We start from the raw sequence: 12,322 nt of genomic DNA, 5'->3' as shown, positions 1-12,322 counted from the left end.
TTGATCCATCACCGTTATTTATCTCACTGCACCATCCCAGTTCAGAACCTGGCTATATGCAAATCAGTCTGTCCCTGGCCCAGTGCATCATGGGAACAGGGCAGACTAAACTACCAAGCCAATTCTTCACCAGAAAGGAGACAAGCTACCGGGGACCGGTTTCTGGCATTTCAGCCGTCGTCGGCCCGGCTTGCTTGAATCCTGATGGTGCAGTGAGAAAGGGACTCATGTCTGAGTATACCCTGCCACACCTATAGTGGCCAAAAACGATTCAGAAAAGGGGTGGTGATGAACAGAGTGTCTGAATTAAGCAGACCACTCTTACCCAGTCCAAAGATCAGGGCTTGATCCATCACCGTTATTTATCTCACTGCACCATCCCAGTTCAGAACCTGGCTATATGCAAATCAGTCTGTCCCTGGCCCAGTGCATCATGGGAACAGGGCAGACTAAACTACCAAGCCAATTCTTCACCAGAAAGGAGACAAGCTACCGGGGACCGGTTTCTGGCATTTCAGCCGTCGTCGGCCCGGCTTGCTTGAATCCTGATGGTGCAGTGAGAAAGGGACTCATGTCTGAGTATACCCTGCCACACCTATAGTGGCCAAAAACGATTCAGAAAAGGGGTGGTGATGAACAGAGTGTCTGAATTAAGCAGACCACTCTTACCCAGTCCAAAGATCAGGGCTTGATCCATCACCGTTATTTATCTCACTGCACCATCCCAGTTCAGAACCTGGCTATATGCAAATCAGTCTGTCCCTGGCCCAGTGCATCATGGGAACAGGGCAGACTAAACTACCAAGCCAATTCTTCACCAGAAAGGAGACAAGCTACTGGGGACCGGTTTCTGGCATTTCAGCCGTCGTCAGCCCGGCTTGCTTGAATCCTGATGGTGCAGTGAGAAAGGGACTCATGTCTGAGTATACCCTGCCACACCTATAGTGGCCAAAAACGATTCAGAAAAGGGGGGGTTATGAACAGAGTGTCTGAATTAAGCAGACCACTCTTACCCAGTCCAAAGATCAGGGCTTGATCCATCACCGTTATTTATCTCACTGCACCATTCCAGTTCAGAACCTGGCTATATGCAAATCAGTCTGTCCCTGGCCCAGTGCATCATGGGAACAGGGCAGACTAAACTACCAAGCCAATTCTTCACCAGAAAGGAGACAAGCTACCGGGGACCGTTTTCTGGCATTTCAGCCATCGTCGGCCCGGCTTGCTTGAATCCTGATGGTGCAGTGAGAAAGGGACTCATGTCTGAGTATACCCTGCCACACCTATAGTGGCCAAAAACGATTCAGAAAAGGGGGTGGTGATGAACAGAGTGTCTGAATTAAGCAGACCACTCTTACCCAGTCCAAAGATCAGGCCTTGATCCATCACCGTTATTTATCTCACTGCACCATCCCAGTTCAGAACCTGGCTATATGCAAATCAGTCTGTCCCTGGCCCAGTGCATCATGGGAACAGGGCAGACTAAACTACCAAGCCAATTCTTTACCAGAAAGGAGACAAGCTACCGGGGACCGTTTTCTGGCATTTCAGCCGTCGTCGGCCCGGCTTGCTTGAATCCTGATGGTGCAGTGAGAAAGGGACTCATGTCTGAGTATACCCTGCCACACCGATAGTGCCCAAAAACGATTCAGAAAAGGGGGTGGTGATGAACAGAGTGACTGAATTAAGCAGACCACTCTTACCCAGTCCAAAGATCAGGGCTTGATCCATCACTGTTATTTATCTCACTGCACCATCCCAGCTCAGAACCTGGCTATATGCAAATCAGTCTGTCCCTGGCCCAGTGCATCATGGGAACAGGGCAGACTAAACCACCAAGCCAATTCTTCACCAGAAAGGAGACAAGCTACCGGGAACCGGTTTCAGGCATTTCAGCCGTCGTCGGCCCGGCTTGCTTGAATCCTGATGGTGCAGTGAGAAAGGGACTCATGTCTGAGTATACCCTGCCACACCTATAGTGGCCAAAAACGATTCAGAAAAGGGGGTGGTGATGAACAGAGTGCTTGCACCATCAGGATTCAAGCAAGCCGGGCCGATGACAGCTGTAAAGCCAGAAACCGGTCCCCGGAAGCTTGTTTCCTTCCCAGTGAAAGAATTGGCTTGGTAGTTTGGTTTGCCCTGTTCCCATGATGCACTGGGACAGGGACAGACTAATTTGCATGTAGCCAGGTTCTGAGCTGGGATGGTGCAGTGAGCTAAAAAATGGTGATGGATCAAGCCCTGATCTGTTGACTGGGTAGGAGTATTCTGCTTAATTTAGAAACTCTGTCCATCACCACCCCCTTTTCTGAATCGTTTTGTCCACCATAAGCGTGGAAGGGTATACTCAGATGTGAGTCCCTTGCTCATTGCACCATCAGGATTCAAGCAAGCCGGGCCGATGACGGCTGTAATGCCAGAAACCGGTCCCCGGAAGCTTCTTTCCTTCCCAGTGAAAGAATTGGCATGGTAGTTTGGTTTGCCCTGTTCCCATGATGCACTGGGACAGGGACAGACTAATTTGCATGTAGCCAGGTTCTGAGCTGGGATGGTGCAGTGAGCTAAAAAACGGTGATGGATCAAGCCCTGATCTGTTGACTGGGTAGGAGTATTCTGCTTAATTCAGAAACTCTGTCCATCACCACCCCCTTATCTGAATCGTTTTGTCCACCATAACGGTCACACTTTTCTTTCTGCCTTCGTGTTTGGCGCTGGGCGCCATCTTGGGGGTGTTGTGTAGCGAGTGTGCCACTTGTTTGAGCGCTCTAGCGCTCACTTGGAACACAGGTGAGCCCTACTTAAGGCGAGCTAGGCAGTAGCTCGGTCTTGGAGAAGGTAGTAGCACGCACGCGCGCTATGCTGCTGATTTGTAATCCTCAGCGCTGCTGTCATTTTAAAAATACCGCTTTTGTATTTTTGTTGTTCTAATTTGCATTTCCCCCGTTTTTAAAAGCAATCTTTGTGTGCCCTCTCACTTGCACCTTAAATTGGGCCCCCCACCGCGCTTTTCGCGGATCTGTCACACTTTTCTTTCTGCCTTCGTGTTTGGCGCTGGGCGCCATCTTGGGGGTGTTGTGTAGCGAGTGTGCCACTTGTTTGAGCGCTCTAGCGCTCACTTGGAACACAGGTGAGCCCTACTTAAGGCGAGCTAGGCAGTAGCTCGGTCTTGGAGAAGGTAGTAGCACGCACGCGCGCTATGCTGCTGATTTGTAATCCTCAGCGCTGCTGTCATTTTAAAAATACCGCTTTTGTATTTTTGTTGTTCTAATTTGCATTTCCCCCGTTTTTAAAAGCAATCTTTGTGTGCCCTCTCACTTGCACCTTAAATTGGGCCCCCCACCGCGCTTTTCGCGGATCTGTCACACTTTTCTTTCTGCCTTCGTGTTTGGCGCTGGGCGCCATCTTGGGGGTGTTGTGTAGCGAGTGTGCCACTTGTTTGAGCGCTCTAGCGCTCACTTGGAACACAGGTGAGCCCTACTTAAGGCGAGCTAGGCAGTAGCTCGGTCTTGGAGAAGGTAGTAGCACGCACGCGCGCTATGCTGCTGATTTGTAATCCTCAGCGCTGCTGTCATTTTAAAAATACCGCTTTTGTATTTTTGTTGTTCTAATTTGCATTTCCCCCGTTTTTAAAAGCAATCTTTGTGTGCCCTCTCACTTGCACCTTAAATTGGGCCCCCCACCGCGCTTTTCGCGGATCTGTCACACTTTTCTTTCTGCCTTCGTGTTTGGCGCTGGGCGCCATCTTGGGGGTGTTGTGTAGCGAGTGTGCCACTTGTTTGAGCGCTCTAGCGCTCACTTGGAACACAGGTGAGCCCTATTTAATGCTCGCCTCCTGCGTGCAGCGGTGACGCGCAGCGGTAGCGCCGGACTCTCACCGGAGTCAAGCCAGAGTCCTGCCCGTCTGCGCCCGTCAGCGTCCCGGAGGCGGGCGGAGCGGCGGGTGGGACTCTACCACCAGGGATGTGTCCCCTCGGGACCCCTGTTTTGCATTATTCCCCTCTGGAACTTCGTTCTTTCAACCCTCAGGGCTCAGGTTGTTGCACTGTCTTTCCCGGACGTCATCATGGTAAATCCTGCTGCCCGGGCTGTGGCTGGCGCCCGACCCGCTCGCTCTTTCCACGGTCAATCAATAACACCTGTAGTGTGGGCTTTGGTTGCATGCTATTAAACACCAGGTCAGCATGTAAACATGCGCAAGACATCTTTGAGCTCCTAGATATAGAGAAGCCACTATGTCTCATGCTCACGGAGACGTGGTGGGGCGATTCCTCTAACCCTGATGTCGCCATGGCAATCCCGCCTGACTATAACATCTTCAGGAAGGATAGAGCCAAGGGAAGGGGCGGGGGAGTGGCACTGCTGGTCAGGAAAGGCACCCCGTGTGCGATTCTGCCAGGAATGGACATTCGAGGCTCGGAGACCCTAGCCTTTTCTATTACTCTATCGCCACATCAGTCCTTCAAGGGACTGCTCGTGTATAGGCCACCTGGTGCACCTGGCACTTTCTTTGAAGATCTGGATTCGGTGCTGGTGGGGCTGGCCCTGAAAGCTGAGCATTGTATCGTGGCAGGGGACTTCAACTTCCGGATGGACGATCCGTCCGACCCTGCTGCCATTAAACTTTCTGAGGCGCTGACCCCGCTGGGGCTGATCCCCTATGTACAGGAGCCTACGCACGAGAAGGGGCACACTCTTGACCAGATATTCTCGTCCTCCCCTCTTGAGGACATAGAGATTACTCCCGTCTTATGGTCAGACCATTTTCTTGCCAAATTTGTGATCAAGGGCATAGTCAAACCATTGCCTATCCTGGCACATCAACAGGGTCGTGTCCATAGGGCATATCACCGAGTAACCCCAGAGATGCTGGCTCAGGCAGCAGTGGTCCATCCTTGCCCCCTCTCCGGCGATCTGGACAGGGATCTGCAGACCCTGCAGGACTGGTTTTTTGACAGGCTAAATGATCTTGCCCCGGAATTGGCATCTCGCCCGACACCGAAACGGGTCTCTGCGCCTTGGTTCATCGCTGCACTGTCGGCTACGCGGCAGCAGTGCAAGGTAGCCGAAAGAGCGTGGCGGGCACAATATGACACTGTTGCCAAGCAGACCTACAAAACGGTGGTTAAGGCTTATCACCGGGACATTCGCCTGGAAAAAAAAGCATATCTAGCCAGAAGAATAGAAGCCGCTTCTAACTCCTGCAAGGAGATTTTCTCCATTGTGAGAGAATTCACTTCTCCATGGTCCAACACCTCGGACGAGAAGCCATTAGGTACCTGGGCTACGGACCTTGCTGATTTCTTTACGAGCAAGATCCAACGCATTCAGGAGACATTCCTGACACCAGTGTCCACGGTCCACATTGAACCTGACATCACCATATTGCCACAAGCCGGGCCAGGTGTGACGCTGAGTGTGTTTCCACCGATCTCTGCTACTGACTCCTTAGCTCTAATGGGCAATTTAAAGTCGGGCTCACCCCTTGACCCTTGCCCTGCTAAATTTCTAGCGAAAGTTGCGGAGGTGATTAACCCACTGGCCAACCCGCTGTTAAATCTTTCGCTGACGCATGGAGTGGTCCCACAAGCTTGGAAACAGGCGATGGTGATTCCCTTGCTTAAAAAGCCAGGCCTAGATCCGAAGGCCCCAGTTAATTATAGGCCCATCTCTCTGTTGCCGGCTCTCACGAAGATTTTGGAAAAACACGTTCAAGGTGTGCTTTCCAATTTTCTTGAAACCAACGAGATCCTGCATGCCACCCAATCGGGCTTTCGTCCCCATCATAGCACTGAGACTGCGCTCCTTGAGGTCTCAGAAACCATTAAAGGGGTTCTGGACTCGGGGGGCAAAGTCATGCTGGTGATGTTAGATTTGTCGGCGGCGTTCGACACCGTTCCCCATGATGGTCTTCTCGCCAGACTCTCTGAGATAGGCCTACGGGGGACGGTGTTCGACTGGTTTTCTTCCTTTCTAGCCGGCCGCCGGCAAACGATCTGGGTTCCGCCGGACTCCGCCGTGATGCCGCCTCTGGGAGTCGGGGTCCCACAGGGCTCTATCTTGAGCCCGACCCTCTTCAATATCATTATGACCCCGTTGGCAGCGTTGGTGGAGTCGCGAGGCGCCCAGATCGTATCCTACGCGGATGACACCCAGCTCCTCTTCTCTTGTAAGAGAGGAGGTGACTTTGATGGGGAGAGTATTCGGGATTGCCTTGGGGCTGTTTTTCAATGGTTCCATCTGAACAGCCTCAAGTGCAATTCCGATCAGTCCGAGGTACTTTTCTTTGGGTGTGACACAGAGCCAGACTGGCAGGCCTGGTGGCCAATGAATATGTTTCCTCCGTCCTGTTCCTCCCAGGTTGCCAAGAATCTGGGGGTCAAGATGGATAATAGGCTAACCTTGAAATCCCAGATCTTGGGGGTGTCAGGGCACTTGCTTCGGCATCCTTAGGATGCTGCGGAGGTTTCTTCCCCTGCTTTCCGAGGAACACAGGAGATTGACAGTCCAGGCTCTGATTGGGTCCAGGTTGGATTATTCCAACATTCTTTACCTGGGCCTCCCAGAGTACTTGCTGCAGCGGCTTCAAGTGGTGCAGAATGCCGCTGCTAGGGCAATTTATGGTCTGAATAGGCGTTCCAGTGCCTCGGGCCTGTTGAAAACTTTGCACTGGCTTCCCATCCGCAAGCGGATCGCCTTTAAGGCTCTGACTCTGGCCTATAAAGCTCTTCACAAGGGGGGAGCTACGTACCTCCAAAAGAGACTGGTCTTTTATCAACCGACCAGGTCTCTGAGGTTGGAATCCCTGTACTTGGCAGTTGTTCCACGTGTAAAGAAAGCGCGCCTCGGAGGCCGCTCTTTTGGATTGCTGGCGCCACAGCTGTGGAACTCTTTGCCGCTTGCTCTGCGGGGAGCCACTAGCCTGATGGCTTTTAGAAAAAGCCTTAAAACTTGGCTGTTTACTCAGTAGTCTGTTTATTGTGAGTTTTGTCTGGCACTCTGGTTTTTCTTTTGTCTGGTGTTATGTTATTTTGTCGCAGTTTTTCCTTTCTCCAATAAAGCGCCGGGACACTCTTTTTGAGTAGCCGAGCGCTATATAAATAAATAAATAACATAACATAACATAAGCGTGGAAGGGTATACTCAGATGGGAGTCCCTTGCTCATTGCACCATCAGGATTCAAGCAAGCCGGGCCGATGACGGCTGTAATGCCAGAAACCGGTCCCCGGAAGCTTGTTTCCTTCCCAGTGAAAGAATTGGCTTGGTAGTTTGGTTTGCCCTGTTCCCATGATGCACTGGGACAGGGACAGACTAATTTGCATGTAGCCAGGTTCTGAGCTGGGATGGTGCAGTGAGCTAAAAAACGGTGATGACTGGGTAGGAGTATTCTGCTTAATTCAGAAACTCTGTCCATCACCACCCCCTTTTCTGAATCGTTTTGTCCACCATAAGCGTGGAAGGGTATACTCAGATGTGAGTCCCTTGCTCATTGCACCATCAGGATTCAAGCAAGCCGGGCCGATGACGGCTGTAATGCCAGAAACCGGTCCCCGGAAGCTTGTTTCCTTCCCAGTGAAAGAATTGGCTTGGTAGTTTGGTTTGCCCTGTTCCCATGATGCACTGGGTCAGGGACAGACTAATTTGCATGTAGCCAGGTTCTGAGCTGGGATGGTGCAGTGAGCTAAAAAACGGTGATGGATCAAGCCCTGATCTGTTGACGGGTAGGAGTATTCTGCTTAATTCAGAAACTCTGTCCATCACCACCCCCTTTTCGGAATCATTTTGTCCACCATAAGCGTGGAAGGGTATACTCAGATGTGAGTCCCTTGCTCATTGCACCATCAGGATTCAAGCAAGCCGGGCCGATGACGGCTGTAATGCCAGAAACCGGTCCCCGGAAGCTTGTTTCCTTCCCAGTGAAAGAATTGGCTTGGTAGTTTGGTTTGCCCTGCTCCCATGATGCACTGGGACAGGGACAGACTAATTTGCATGTAACCAGGTTCTGAGCTGGGATGGTGCAGTGAGCTAAAAAACGGTGATAGATCAAGCCCTGATCTGTTGAGTGGGTAGGAGTATTCTGCCTAATTCAGAAACTCTGTCCATCACCACCCCCTTTTCTGAATCGTTTTGTCCACCATAAGCCTGGAAGGGTATACTCAGATGTGAGTCCCTTGCTCATTGCACCATCAGGATTCAAGCAAGCCGGGCCGATGACGGCTGTAATGCCAGACACCGGTCCCCGGAATCTTGTTTCCTTCCCAGTGAAAGAATTGGCTTGATAGTTTGGTTTGCCCTGTTCCCATGATGCACTGGGACATGTACAGACTAATTTGCATGTAGCCAGGTTCCGAGCTGGGATGGTGCAGTGAGCTAAAAAACAGTGATGGATCAAGCCCTGATCTGTTGACTGGGTAGGAGTATTCTGCTTAATTCAGAAACTCTGTCCATCACCACCCCCTTTTCTGAATCGTTTTGTCCACCATAAGCGTGGAAGGGTATACTCAGATGTGAGTCCCTTGCTCATTGCACCATCAGGATTCAAGCAAGCCGGGCCGATGACGGCTGTAATGCCAGAAAACGGTCCCCGGAAGCTTGTTTCCTTCCCAGTGAAAGAATTGGCTTGGTAGTTTGGTTTGCCCTGTTCCCATGATGCACTGGGACAGGGACAGACTAATTTGCATGTAGCCAGGTTCTGAGCTGGGATGGTGCAGTGAGCTAAAAAACGGTGATGGATCAAGCCCTGATCTGTTGACTGGGTAGGAGTATTCTGCTTAATTCAGAAACTCTGCACATCACTACCCCCTTTTCTGAATTGATTACAAGAGGGCCAGAACGGGTGGAGGTATTCCCTTCTCCCTATCAATGCTGAAACCTAGAGTGCCTTATTTACTGGATGCAGTAAATACCTCACATTCCAAGTTATGGCCCCGGAAATGACTGCATTGCCCCACCTTGGAAGGATGCATCTGCCTTGCTGGAATTTGAACTCACGAACTCAAGGAACACTTTGTGCCAGAGGTGAGTGTTTAGCTCACTGAGCCATCACTCCCAGATTTGTGTATTTATGAAGTGTGTGCATCTTGTGAGACATCTGCTTATGTGCGCGGGAGAAAGGAGTGCCCTCTTGTGGCATCTTCTGCAGAGAGAATCGGGATCAGGAGTGCGTGACATGTTCTCTCGAGTGGTACTCTGGGAGAAATCTGCCAGCGATCGTGAAAGTAACGAGAACTTTGAGGGGAAGCTTTGTTTACTTTTACAGATCGTTACCATTTCAAGATATGCTTAGGCGCAATGTTTGCTTGCATGTGCATGTGCTGCGCCTCGTGTCCTGCGCATGCCAGAATCTGGAGCTCTAAGAGGAAGTCAGATGACCTGCGGCACAAGGGCGCTTTTGCAGGGCTCATTCTCTCAATTAACCCAGCGATTCAACTCTCAAGAACTCCAGCGTCTTCCGTACACTTGGAAACAAGATTTGGAAATACACCTTAAGTTGATGTAAACATTGCTGCGCTTAGCAGAAACCCCCACTACGGAATCTGTGTATTTACTACATCCTCAAACCTGTCTCCACTGCCCAGGAATGCGGCTGCCCGAGGCCACCACAGGAGGCCACTCAAGAGGGCAGCCCTCTAGTGGCATACCCCCCTCCTCCTGAGGGGGCAGGGACTCTGGGGGAGTCCCCTTCCTGGGTGCGGGCGGTGCCGCGTCATGTCCGGTGCGCGAGGCGGGGTGAGGGGTATATAGGTCCCCCTCACCACGCTGATGACCTCTTTGTCGCACCGGACATGCCACGGTCGCTGCCTCGCTGGACACGCCGTCTATCACCCTACCGCGCACCCGGTGTGGCTGGTGGTAGGAAGTATGGTGAGAATGTTGTAATCTTGTACTTTTTTAATTGCAGGCGGAGTTACAGGGCGATATGGAAGCAAATGGGCACAGAAGGGTACCTCTGTATGGCACATAGGGGTGCAAGAGCCCAGGAGTCTCACAGGAGGTTCCTGGAAACCGTGTCAGCGCCCCGTTAGTCCTTCGGGCGGTTGTGGGCCTGAACAACCGGGGGCTTGCTTTGCTACGCTCGGCCCTGAAAGGGGCGTGAGTAATAAGGGACCAGGTGTCACGTGATCCTGGAGGAGGATCACCAGAAGGGGCAGCACAGATGGGGTTCGCCCCAATGCTGCTCGGCTCATCAGGTGGGCAGGCGGCACAGATGGTTGCCTGTCCTTGGATCGCCCGTAAGCTAACCCACCATATTACATAACATTGTATGTAATAAACCTGAAGCATTTTTCCCAAAACAAAATCTGTGTGGTGTGTACTTATTTGCATGCATGCTATGTGCTTGAGGGTGGGGAGTGTTGCCATGATAGTACTATGGCCAGTGGTAACATGCTTTTCGATATCTGAAAAGATATTGTCTAAACTCTAAAGCGTTAACGCAGGACCCAGGACAGAGTTAAACCTCAATGGAACACGAGGCAGTGGGGCCTCCCTAAACACTCCACATACATTTGAACTTCATAAAACAGGACAGCAGAATTAAGGACCACAGAGAGTCAGCATCAAATTAGGAAACCATGAAGGTTTAATAAATCATTACAGAAGGCAAATACCAAGGAGGCAGTCCCTGTGAGTGTACACAATTATTTATAAGAAATCAGCCATCAAATGCAGCAGGAAGGTCTGACATATGATTAGCCTCAGAAAATTTCAAAATAATTCTAAGTCTAGACCATCCAACATGAGACAAACCAAGCGCTTAGGCTGTAAGAATCGAGGCATGCAAATGCCAATTAACACCAATTACACCAACTATTGTGGTTTCTATACTGGGTAATACTGACTGTTATGATGCATGACACGCTGGGGTACTGGAACATTTCCTTAGTTCTCCTGCAGAGTGGTTTGTAAATGCTGTTCCTTTACAGCCACTTCTTTTGATAGATTTTACTGTAAAATGCATATGTTGGCTCCATATTCTCAACGGACATATCAGAGGTATTCCCCCAAGCCTGTAGCAATTTGGGGTTGGTGTAACGGTTTCAGCAGCTGCTTGGCATTCTCAGTCCATCCTGTTGCAGGTACTATTTCATTTCAACAACACAGCCAGGTTATTCCTTGTATACTTGATTTGCTAGCGACAGAGATGAATGGCGGCTGAGCCTTAGTGGTCATAGACTTGGAATTCAATAGTGATCTCACACAATAACCTCAATGTCTAGTCAGAGCCCTTGATTTAAAGGTGTGTGGCAAGTGCTTCCATAAGGTTAGGTACAACTGCAGCCTTAGGGCACTACCTAGTAGTGGCATCTAAAAAACAGCAAAAGGCCAAAGAAGGGTATTTTCTCTTTGTGTAGGGAGCACGTCAGAAGTAAGACCGCAGTTTTACAGGCACTCTGCAACTGGGAAGACTCCTGCTGCTCATGGTCTTGTCGTCCTGCAAGTCTGCTGCAACATCGGTGCCTGTGCTCCATATAGGTTCTTGCATAGAAAACAAGCATTTGCATTGCCAATAGGTCTCACTTTTGGGACCGTATAAGTATTTAATTATGCAGCACAATATCCTTGGTGCAATAACATCAACTGTTGCATTGTTAAACATTTATAAGGTACCAAAGGCGAAACCTACTGGCTATGCCAATGCTTGTTTATTTAGCTATGTCAACTAGGTCAACTGCCAACCTTTTATTGCTATTTTTTGTTAGTCTTTTATAAATCCTGATTAGAATTCCAACACTAGCAATGGGAAGATATGATTTGAGAGTTCCTATTTGAGATGTAAACATTTTTACACCAAAGTTCAATAGAACCATTTAATTATATGAGGTAAAGTTCATAGGGTCGTTGTCTGGATTAAGTATTATGGTAACAGTGGATTCTAATATGGATTTAGTGACTGTGTGTGAGGATAAAAATTAGTTGAATGCTTTAGACACCGGTATGGCTAGTAAATAGTGATATTCTTGATGTGCTTTGCAAAAGGACACTGAGAAACCATTGAGACCCAGGCTTTGCTTTTCTAGAACACTTATAGCACTACCCGCTTCTTCGGATTGAGGTTCCGTGACGATTTGAACCTGTGTTTTCAAGTTTGTCGGAAATACATAATATCGGTATCAGCGAACCGCAAATGATCCATTTAGTATATCCTGGTGTTTTCGCTACGCTACGAGCAAGAGCACTCCTTTTATAAACACATCTCTGATCTACCCACGGCATCCATCTTAGATCATGGCCGCCATTTTGTGTTTCTTGCCCTCACATACGCAATAACCTCTGATCACTCCATTTCGATTAAAGACACGTAACCTTAGCCGGAGATTCACC

The sequence above is a fragment of the Lissotriton vulgaris genome, chromosome 5 (assembly GCF_964263255.1).
Source record: "Lissotriton vulgaris chromosome 5, aLisVul1.2, whole genome shotgun sequence".
Lineage (NCBI taxonomy): Eukaryota > Metazoa > Chordata > Amphibia > Caudata > Salamandridae > Lissotriton > Lissotriton vulgaris.
The sequence above is the reverse complement of the archived record's forward strand: the minus strand, read 5'-3'. Positions refer to the sequence as shown.